Source organism: Pinus tabuliformis, chromosome 5_1 (assembly GCF_031772625.1).
Source record: "Pinus tabuliformis cultivar Carrire ecotype Pingquan chromosome 5_1, CPIR1, whole genome shotgun sequence".
Classification (NCBI taxonomy): domain Eukaryota; kingdom Viridiplantae; phylum Streptophyta; class Pinopsida; order Pinales; family Pinaceae; genus Pinus; species Pinus tabuliformis.
In genome coordinates, this window is record NC_142305.1 from 858,385 (window position 1) to 869,701 (window position 11,317).

Below are 11,317 nucleotides of genomic sequence, written 5' to 3' on the forward strand. Positions count from 1 at the left end.
TTTCAATTACACCAATGCAACAAAGGAGTGGGTTAGTCACTTACCTATGAGTCAAATGTATGTGCTATGAGGCATTTTTGCTCCTTTTGTTGTTGCATGCTTGTATTTCCTTTGTTGCATGCCTGTATTTCCTTTGCTGCATGTTTTCTGCTTTCTGATGTGTGGCTGGTTGTTTTGTGCAAGTATCCTCTAGCTAGATCTAGCTTTAGATGTCTCCTTCAATCTCATGGTTGCACTTCTTTTGCTGTTGCGGTTTGATTTTAATGGGATCAGCTGCTATAGGAATTCTTACAGGAGCTCCTATAGCTACTTCTCCGTTTAAAATTTTAGCTGATTTTTGTACTGGGAGTGGTGAGGATGATGCCAAAGATGCTAATGGAGATGGAGAGGTACTTGGTCAGCTGCAAGTGAGATTTGAGATGCTGCTCCCTTTATCTTTTGTTTTTGTTTTTTTTTTAACTGGTTTCTGTGTTTTTTTTACAGGAAGGGAAAAAAATGATGATGATGAGGTGGTGCAGGTGTGGAATGGATGGCAAGGAGGGTGGATAGCTGTAGGAGGGTCTACATGCTCTTCATGAAGCTTCCTATCCCCTCAATACTACTTTTGGAACCATTTCTGGCTCTCGGTGATTTCTACAAGAGCCTCCTGTAGAAAACACAGGGGCTCTTGTAGAACACACAGTTTCTGAAGAAAAACATAGTGGGGTGGAAGAAAGGTCAAAAATGATGGAGAAGAGTGTGGAGGAGATGAATAGGCTTTGTGGCATCTTCTCTTGCTCCCTGTGGTCCTCCTATAACCTGCAATGCACATTAAGATTCAATTTTATTTTTTTCTTTTCTCTGTTTTTTTTTTTAAAGACAACTAGGGCACCTCAAGGAGGTTTTCACCCTAATTTCCTACCCTGGGCACCTCCAAGGGAGGTTTTCACCCAGGAATCTTATTCTCTTTTCTTTTCTCTTTTTTTTTCCTACATCACTAGGCCGCCTCAAAAGAGGTTTTCAACCCAATGATGGGACTCAAGTGCCTCATGGAGGTTTTCACTTGAGTCCTTATTATTTTTTCCTTTTTCTCTGTTTCTTCAGTGTGTGGAGGCTGAGACATGCCCCACTACCATCACTATTTTATTCAGATCTTCAATGAACTCTCACTTGGAGAGGGGCTTCTTGTAAATTTTCAACCTATGTCCATTGACAAGCATGGGAATGGCTTCCTCATGAATGGTTCTAATCAGAACTGAACCATTGTCATTGCATTTTTCCATAGTGTAGGGTCCCAGCCATCTTGTCCTCAGCTTGCCCTTGAAGTCTTTATACCTTGAATCATAGAGCAGTGCCCAATCTCCCTCTTGGAATTGCTTCTCCTTGATATTTTATCCTGCTATATCTTCCTTTGAAGCTAAAATACCTCTGTGTGGAGGAGGGCCTGCAATCTTTGTTCATCCAATCCATTCAGCTAGAGTAGTCTTTCCTTCTATGCATGGCTGAGGTCTAGGTCTAGCTGAGCTACCATCCTTAGTGTATTGTATTCAAATTCTATTGATAGCAAAGCCTTCTTCCCATAGACTAGTTCATAGGGTGTGAACCCTGTGGTGGTCTTCCATGTTGTGTTGTAGGCCCAAGTGGCCTCAACTAATCTATCCGCCCAATCTTTTCTGCTGCTACTCACTACCTTGGTTAGAATTCCTTCCAAAGCTCTGTTAGTGACTTCCACCTACCCATTGGCTTGTGGATGGTAAGGGGTGGAAGTCCCGTGCTTGATTTTATGATGTGTGAGCAGGTCTTCAATCAAATTGGAAGTGAACTGACTTCCTGATCTATGACGAGTTCTCTTGGATACCCGAACTTATAGAATATGTTTTCTCTCAAAAGCTCAGCTACTTTTTCCTCTCTTGCTACTTTGATTGCTTTTATTTCTACCCATTTTTTCAGATAATCAATGCACACAATGATGTATTACTTTTTTTTTTAAGAAGGGTTGATAGGCCCACAAAGTCCATGCCCCACTTCTCAAATGGATCAAAGGTCACATAAGGTTGCATGGGTGTTATAGAAATTTTTGGGCACTGCAACCCCAATCATAAATGTCCATAAACTAAGGGCTCCTAAGTCCCTAAAGGTGTTGTTACAACCCCTGAAAGAACAAGGTCAACTAATTACAACATCTCCCAGAAGTTCTCCATGAAAAGCTACTCAGAACTGGTTAAAACTGGACCATTTCACCTGCCCCATGGTCAAAGTGTGTTGCATCCCACTTGAATACACACAGTAGGTGCGATGCATGTTGAAAATCCCTTCTATGGGGTGCGATGGGCGAGAGTGGACAAATGGTAGGGTCAATCCGCAAGGTGGAGGAGCATGGAATCTTCCAAAAACTTCTCCTGTGACACTTGCCTCTCTGCATTCGACCAGGGATGAGTAAGAGATCATCAATCTCCAAGTGGAATCAAGAACTATCAGAGAGAGGACACTAATCAAATCTCAAAAGCTGACTCATTCCCCTTGCAAACATCTATATATGGATCCCTCATCCCAGAGATCCAGAGGCGGGAATTTTGTATCTTGTAAGGAAGTGCTGTTGGTTTCTGGGTGCAATATCATAGTGTTGGGTGATCTAAGCTTTTCATGAGGTGAAGAAGGGCTTTCTTGATGAGAGGATGATGCTAGGTCAGAACAATTAGTTGTAATCCTCTTTGCTCTTTCTTGATTATCAATAAAGCTATTCAAGTTTTCCTCCACATTCTTGTATGACTGATGATTTATGCATTTGTGTGGTCAATATACATCTGGTCCTATATTGTTTATGATAATAGATCTATGTTCTTGGATAGTGTTATGCTACTTTGATTCTATAGGTACTCTTTGAAGCTAGGTAGACAAGGAAGCGAGTGGCAAAGACCTATCAGAAGAGAGAGGAATCGAGCAAGGAACCAAGCGCAAGACAAAGGTTGGTCTCGTTATTCTTCTCTTATCTATTTCTCATAAAGGAAAAAGAAAGTAGTTTTCAGTTTGTTTGTTTCTAAGGTAGCTACCAGCTGTTGAGCTAATTTGTGTACCTAAATTAACACAATTATTTCTTATCAATCCGGGTTGTTTATGCTTTGAGGCAAGTTCACTATATGTGAAGATCAGATGTAATCAAACCTTGAAAGATAAGTTATTCAAAATCTTAAAGTAATACATCCTACAACTCTAATTCAATTAGTTTAAAAGAGGAAAAACATTGAAATGGTTCTTGACTCAAGAAGTCCACTTTTGCCTCAATTACCACTTAATGAATTAGAGATTAAAACCAAGAACTTAAGATGGATAAATTATTAATGAAAGAAGCTCTTAACTTAAGAGACACATAAGGTATTCCATCATAATTCATTCATCTCAATATCAAAATCTCAATAAGAAACTACTTGCATGCAAGCAAAGGAAACTAGTTTTAATTCATCATTTTAGTAGAAGGGATGCTCAACTTGAACACTTATTTTTCCAACTTGATAAAGTGATGAATAAGCTAATGACTAATAAAATCAATCACTACGCATGAACCATAAAGAAATTCGAAATAAAGCTTTGAAAAACCAGTTCAACAATAACTAGATTACAAGGAAATAAAACTAGTTAACAAGGAAGTGTATTTAGCTTGGAATGGGGGCCCTCCACCCTTGCCTTGCACACTTGAGATGTGATATCAAAAGCTTAAATTCAGTCACACATCCATATCATTGAACAGCAAAATAATAATAACACAAGTCTTCAAATTAACTCTTCAATCCCAAAGGTGTCACAGCATAAAAGTATAATAAGTCAATACATAAGCCATCAAAGTTTTGGCTTTTAAATAAGAAGTCTCATGAAAAAACTGATCTATATTCACTCAAACAAACCCATCTACTCTCATCCACCTATCTAAGTCGAATTCATTACTCCCATCCCAAGAAATATGACCAATCCTATAGAATCTCAAAACTGCCCTATTTCTATTGGATTTCTGAATGACTAGTCATGATTGACTAGCACCAAATGGGCCTAATAAAGCTTGTTCTGTTCGAACTAAGCATAGTTGGCTTAGTCCTAGTTCCCAAGCTATCCATCCATGCATTCAATTCGTGCCCAAGTGTCCTGCAACCATATCAACCATAGAGCTATTACGGGAATTTCTGAATCTGCCAATTTTGCACTAAAAACCAAACTTTCATAAAAACTTTAAAAATTGAGAAATTAAAATTAAATACTTGAATGGATATCAAATATACATCAAAATGGGATAAACGAAGGGAAAATGGATGGCAAATAGATGGATTAGTAAGTTTCTTAGAGCAAAAATAAGACCAAAACTAAGGCCCAACATCTCTCCCTTGCTTATCATCAAGCATGTCCCCATGCTTGCTTACTCCTCTTTGACCTTCTTCTCTCTGTAGTAGATGTTGTACCTGTAGATGCTTCCTGTTGTGCTGCCCTGACCAAACAATCCAAACATGTGACATGTCTATCCCTGAACAAAGCTGCTTTTACTTTCTGTTTTTCATACTTTGCCTGCCACATATTCTTTTCCTTTAGCCATTTAAATGCTTGCTTAGAAAGTAGATCATTTTTCCGTTTCAGTCTCCCCAATTCTTCATTTAACTTTTCATTTGCCTTAACCAATTTAGCATTATCTTTCTTATTTGCCTTGTTTTCCTCTTTTAATTGTTTTTCCAAGATTTTGCTAATTTCCAATTGGTCAGTTAAGTCCCTGATTCTTCCCAAATTGATTTCTTTTTCAGAATCTTGTGTTGTTTTCATTAGTGATGCTGCTGCTGCATCATCATATGAACAATCCCTCTCAAATAATTCTTGTGCAATGTCATTTTCTTCTTGTTGTCTTGGGGAATATGTTTCTACTTCCTTGTCTAAGTCAATGGGACTTTTATTCCTAAATCTTCTAGGAATAGACATAATAGATGTTTCATTCTCCTGCATGGCTGTTACGCAGTAAATTGTCACTGTCTCCTTGTCAGTCTCCCTATCATGCCATGAAATCAAATCCACCATGTTCATGCTCCCTAAACTGGCCAAATGACCCACTTTGCCTAAGTTTATTGCATCAGCACATCTGTCATTAAAATAACCGCGCTGACAGGCGGCTTATAGTGTTACTGGTGCGCTGCCAGCGCGGAAGCACACGGGTTTCCCGCGCTGGTCGAATTTTGTGCGCCAGCGCATCCTATGAAAGTTTCAAGCCGCGCTGACACAGTCTCCACTGTTATTGTGATGCGCTGTCAGCGCGTCAGTTCAGTGTTGCACCCGCGCTGATCCAGTTTGGGCGAATTTGTTCCAACAGCCAGCCTTCCAGATGGTTCCAGGTCTGGTTGTTAGCCTTGTGAGTATCGCCCTCCCTTCTATGGCATGTCTGTTCGTCATTTGGAACCACCTTCCTTGAAGATAAGTTTGTCCTCCCACCATTCATGGAGACTCCTTCTCTACTTAAACCTCCACCATTACCATGAGCAGCTAGTTTGGATAGTGTGGAATTCATAGTGCTTAGATTGCTGCTGCTAGTAGGTAGTTGGTGTGACAAGTGTGGTTTTGCTAGAGGAAGCTTAAGGAAGGTTGTGAGTGTTGCTTGTGTGAGAGAGAGCTTTTTGTATTGGGAGAACTTACTTCCAAGGGTGAATGCTTAAGAGACTTGCTGGCTGGACCCTCAAGAGAAGGACTCAGCATCAGAACATTGGTTGTACCTTTCTCTGTTATTGATTTAATAATAGATGACTACTGTTATGGTTCCATTCTCATTTGTCTTGTGATGGTTAATGTGAATTACATCCTTTCTGACTGATGTATAATTGCTTTTATTAGATTTCACGCTTGTGTTTGTCTTTCTCTTCATGTGTGCAGGTATCTATTCGCGGAGGTCGCGGAAGATTGTGATCGGCCAAGGCGAAGGAGCGAGAGCGGCATCTCTTCATCAAACAATAGCGTTGGAATCCAAGTAGGTGTTCTTTGCCCCTCTTTTAATTGCAATTAGGAACTTGCACAGTAGCATTGATTGATTGTTGCTAGTCCCATTCTGGGCTAGTAGGGATCGCCTCTATCCATAGAGGGGATTTGCCTCTCCAACAATTTGGCGACTCCGCTGGGGAACTGGCCTTTTGTCTCTTTTGTCCATCTTTGTGTTTAAGTTTGATTGTTCTCTCTTTTGAAATTGGGGATTAGTTCTCTGCTTTTAACCCTCCTGGTTCAATCTGGGGAGTGTCTTAATTGTTTAAAGAGTTTTGGCCTTGGTTTGGGAGTTTTTTGGCTTGATTTTGCCTCTTTTTTAACCTCAGCGCGGTTTATATCAAAACAGTTGCGCTGACAGCGCATAGCTGTTTCTTTAAACCTGTTGTCATCACGCTTGTACGTAAAACAGTCACGACGGTTCTGAAATCGAACCAGCGCGCTTAACCCCTATCCTTCCGCGCTGACAGTGCCAAGTTGCTACGCGTGACCTCTTGTCAGCGCACAGTTGCTGAGCGCTACCCGCGCTGATCCTGTAAAATTGAATTTGTTTCAATTTTACCTCCTGGGCCTGTTGGTTTCACTATCTCCAGCTTTTTCTACTTGGTTTATGGTTGGATATTCATTGCTTGAACTGTTACACACTTTCTTGCGAAGTCTTGTCGAACGAATTTCGTTTTTGTGTCCCGTGACCTAGTGCTATCACCCAGTTTCCACTGGATTGACCTTGTTTTATTCGCTTGTTCACTTGTTCACAAAAGTTCGTTGCTGCTTGCCTTTGCTATTGCGGAAACCTTCCTCTTTTTGCTTTCTTTGCTTATTTGCTTGAGGTGATTGTTGTTGAACCAATCCTTCGATTGTTTCGTTACCCAGGCACAGATCACGGTTGCTAGGGTTCAATCAGCTCTTTTCACGCTTGTTGTGCTTTTCATTGAGTGACTTTAATTCTTTTTGCTCGGTGTTGCTGTCTCTCAAAATTCATTTTAAAGTGCATAGTTCCATTGAAAAAGAAATCAAACTAGCATCTTTGCGTTCAATAGTTAATGAAAAGAAGAGCATTTCATTGATTTGTGTTCTCAAAAGAAAATTTTATTTCTTTGTCATTAGCTGCATTAGATTGTTTGATTGTTTGAAGTTCGTTTTGTTTGATTGAAAAGCTCTTAACCTTCTCGTAGTTAGAATTCATCGAACAAAATGGTATTCTTTGGCATGTAGTTTGCATCTAGGTAATTGTGAGAGATCATACGATAAGGCCTGAAACCGAAACTTAATTCAAGATCAACCATAAAATAAACCGAATAAATCTAAAAACGCATTGGAACTTAACGCTCACATTGTAGAGGTCTAGGCTAGAGACGTGCTCCGGCGTCGTTAAACCTAGTCACTGTTGTTTCACATTACGGTTGGGTGATTCCTCCTCTTGTGACTCGATAGTGGTCTAGCACGGATTTGAGCTCCCACATACCGTCGCGTATATAGGGGAGACCCCACTAGGTTATCGACCTTGATCCATAGGAAGCCGAGTTTGCCGCCCTGCGAACCGTAACGCACCGAACACAGCATTCGGGAAGATTGACTGCAGTACGGAAAGTCCTTGGTTCTCATACGATTGCTAAGGTGTATAAGCAGTTTTACGGATTGCTTGGTAAACCCTTTGCCTAGAATCTCCAGAGCAGTCACTTTTGATCCTTTTCGGACTCCCTAAATGAAAAGGTGCTAGTGAGCTTCTTGTCACTTCGTGCTCATTAAACATTCGAAGGAGACTAGAGTCATCTTTTCATCCTTTTCTCGACTCTTGAAACATGAAAAGGTCAAGTTCAGTTCCTGTGTCTTAAAAATTTATTCGGCCACGATAACATCACCTGGTTAGATTTTGTATGCGTTAGTTTGAGTAGGGTCTTTGTCGTTAGTTTCCTTTAGGGTTTTGTGTGGGGTTTGTCATCCTGGTTGACCCGTCAACTCCCGGTCCAAGTGAGAAAGGTTCTCCATCTTCTGTTGCTCCTGAGGTATCAGTTGTAAGCGATACTCTTCCTGTTATCCCGAGTATCCAGCCTATCAACGTACGTGCCCCAGGAGACCCGGATTACGAAGAAGATTGGAACCCTATCTGGGAGCCTGATGAGGACGATATTCCTGTTACTCCTCCCAGTATGTCGTCTCCGATGTCCACTTCCAACATGGACGAGACATCTCCCAGCGCGGGTGAGACACCCGTGGTGTCAAGTATTGAAACTCCCATTCCAGCTACTTCTCCACTCCCTCCACGATATCAATTAATGAAGGATAGAATAGCTGCCAGAATGCCTTCTACAACTATATGGGATCCTAGTGTCATTGCCACCACAGAACCCTTTCTTTCGCAACCCCCTAATACGCCTGTTACCTCAGTTCCCACAAATCCAACTGTTTGTGTAGCATACTCAACTCCAGTTGTCAGTGCTGTCACAGCATCTTCATCTACGAACCCTGGGGCTGGTCCCTCTCACAGTCAAGTGAGCAGTAGCCAACCAGGGGTTTCGTCTAGAGTCATCGATCCTGCACAAAGTGCTCAGCCCTCTTCTGGTCCTGTTCCAGGGGCGGGGCCGTATGATGCCCATGGGCAACCCATTGTGGACCCAAATTACCAAGGTCCGATCTTTTATTATGATTCTAACGGTCAGTACCTCGAGCACGTTCAATCCCTGCCTCGTCAACCTTTCGTTGAAGTCTCGACACCATTAGACGTTACTTATGATCCTGTTACTCATACTTTTTGTGGGCGCCGGGCAGTTCCTGCACAGCCCCAAGGACCACCTAATCTAGGCCAGCCACCTTATGTGCAAGCCCCCCAAGGGCAACCACTGTATGGCCAGTCTTACCCAAGACAATCTGGGGGCCCGCAAGGACAACCCTACCCGGGACAACCTTCGGCCATGGGAGGTCCATCCTTTTCCTATCAGAGTCAACCTTCTGGTTACCCAGGGCAACCTGGTATCCAACAAGGTTATCCGTCTGGTCAGCCAGGGCAGCCTTACATCCAACAAGGCCAACCTGGTTTTCAGCAAGGGTATCCCACTGGACAAGCTGGGCAAAATTACACCCCTCAAGGTCAACCAGCAGTCCAACATGGGTATCCTTCTGGGCAGGGGGGGCAAACCTACGTGAAGCAGGGCCAACCCACTGTCCAATCTAGTCATCCTTCTGGGCAGGGGGGGCAACCCTACGTGCAGCAGGGCCAACCCACTGTCCATTCTAGTCATCCTTCTGGGCAAGGGGGAACACCCTACGTACAGCAGGGCCAACCCACTGCTCAGTCTGTGCAACCTTCTGGGCAAGGGGGGCAACCCTACGTACAACAGGGTCAACCCAGTGCTCAGCCAGTACAACCCTCCGGACAAACGGGCCAGCCCTCTGTACAACAAGGCCAACCCACTGTCCGTCCTACTCATCCAGCTGGACAGGCTAGTCAACCGTAAGGTCAACCAGCCATCCAGCCAGCTCGGCCGTCTGTTCCGCAAGGACAACCCGTGGTTGCTCAAGGACAGCCTGGCACCCAGCAAGTACATCCTTCTAGGCAAGCAGGTCCATCCCAGGTTCAACCAGGCCAACCTTCCGGCCAGATGATCCAAGCCCAGCCGGTTCAAGGACATTATTCTGGGCCTCAAACTCAAATGGGTTATCAAATGCAAGGCGGGCCACAGCCCCAGCCTTCCTACCAAGCGCAGCCTGCTTACCAGGCTCAGTATGGAGCCCAGCAAACGTATGGCTACCAGCAACCCTAGGGGCAAACACAGTTTACCCCTTACCAAAATTATCAACAGATGCAGGTCACTCCTTACCAAAATTATCAGTATGCTGCACCTGCGGGCCAAGTTGCTAATATGTGGGGTGCTGGGGGGCAGACCCAGGGTCAACTGTCTGCATATGGACAGAATACATATGGGCAGAACCCCTACGGACAAGGTCCCTATGCGCCAGGCCCTTTTGGGCCAGGTCCATCGGGACAAAGTTCTTATGCGCCGGGCCCTTTTGGGCCAGGTCCATCAGGACAAAGTTCTTATGCGCCAGGCCCTTTTGGGCCAGGTCCATCTGGACAGAGTTCGTGGGGGCAACCACCACCTGGTTGGAACCCTAATACTGCCTCGAATCCATAGCCACAAATGTCCTTTAACCCTCAGTTGCCATTCTTAGCGACGTTGGAACTTCCGGATGTGTCCAAGTTAACGAATGATCCCATTCTGCATAATGCGTATTGGCCACCAGTTCCAACTAAAATACCCGGTGATTGTCCAAAATTTGATGGCAAAGCAGGTGAGGATCCTCAAGCACATGTTATGACCTATCACCTTTGGTGTTCATCTAATTCATGGCTTGATGACTCTATCCGACTTCGTCTCTTTCAGAGAACCCTCACCGGTTCAGCCGCTAAATGGTATATTGAGCTGAATCGCGGCATGTTTCAAGATTTCAACTCGTTGGCTATGGCGTTTTTAACTCATTTTCAGTTACCCATTCGGTACGAGACGGGGACGAATCTCCTCACGTCTCTAAAATAGGACACGTCAACGCACATATCTGATCATATACATGAATGGAGAAGGCGTCGCCGTTTGATCAAATTCTGGATTCCTGATCAACTCCTGACCGATTGGTTCACAACTTCCTTTGTCCCCAAAATTGCAAAAGACATCGCTATGGGAGCTTGTGTAACTGAAGAGAAAGCGATCGCGCGAGCTCAGTACCTAGACATAGTATACTCTCAGTCGGGTACTCTATATGATTATTTGCCAGACGCCCCGAGGCCTGGACAGACCAAGGCTCCGCCCAAACCATCTGTTGATGGAGTCATTGGCTCTGTTAATTCGTCATCGAAGAAATCAGCCGCAAACCCTGGAAAGAAAAAGCAAAACGCTTCTAATGAAAATGCTTCTTAGGGCCAATCTAATCCTGGAAGTACCTCTGAGGTAAACGCCGTTCAGTCCACCGCGGCGGATAAATCCTCAAAAGGGAGAAAGAAGGGGAAAGCTAAAGATAAATCTGGACAGCCAAAGCAGGATGCCCCTAAACCTCCACCCGAGGAAGGAGCTAAACGAAAACCTAAGTATCCTTGTCTCATATGTGATGAGGATCACTACACTAAGGACTGCCCAAGGCGGTCCGAAGTTAGTCGATTATTGAAAGGTGCTCCTAAAACCCCTGCCGTGCTCAAAGAGCCTTTCCCCTCCCAGCAGACTCAAATGGTGGCAGACCCATCTCAATCCTCTTCCTCGTTCGGTTCTCAAGTGTTCATGGCTGGCACGATCCCCATCCATGTTTCAACTCGAGCGAAAGATTATCCATCTCGTGCCGGGAAAGAGCCGGAGGTTCC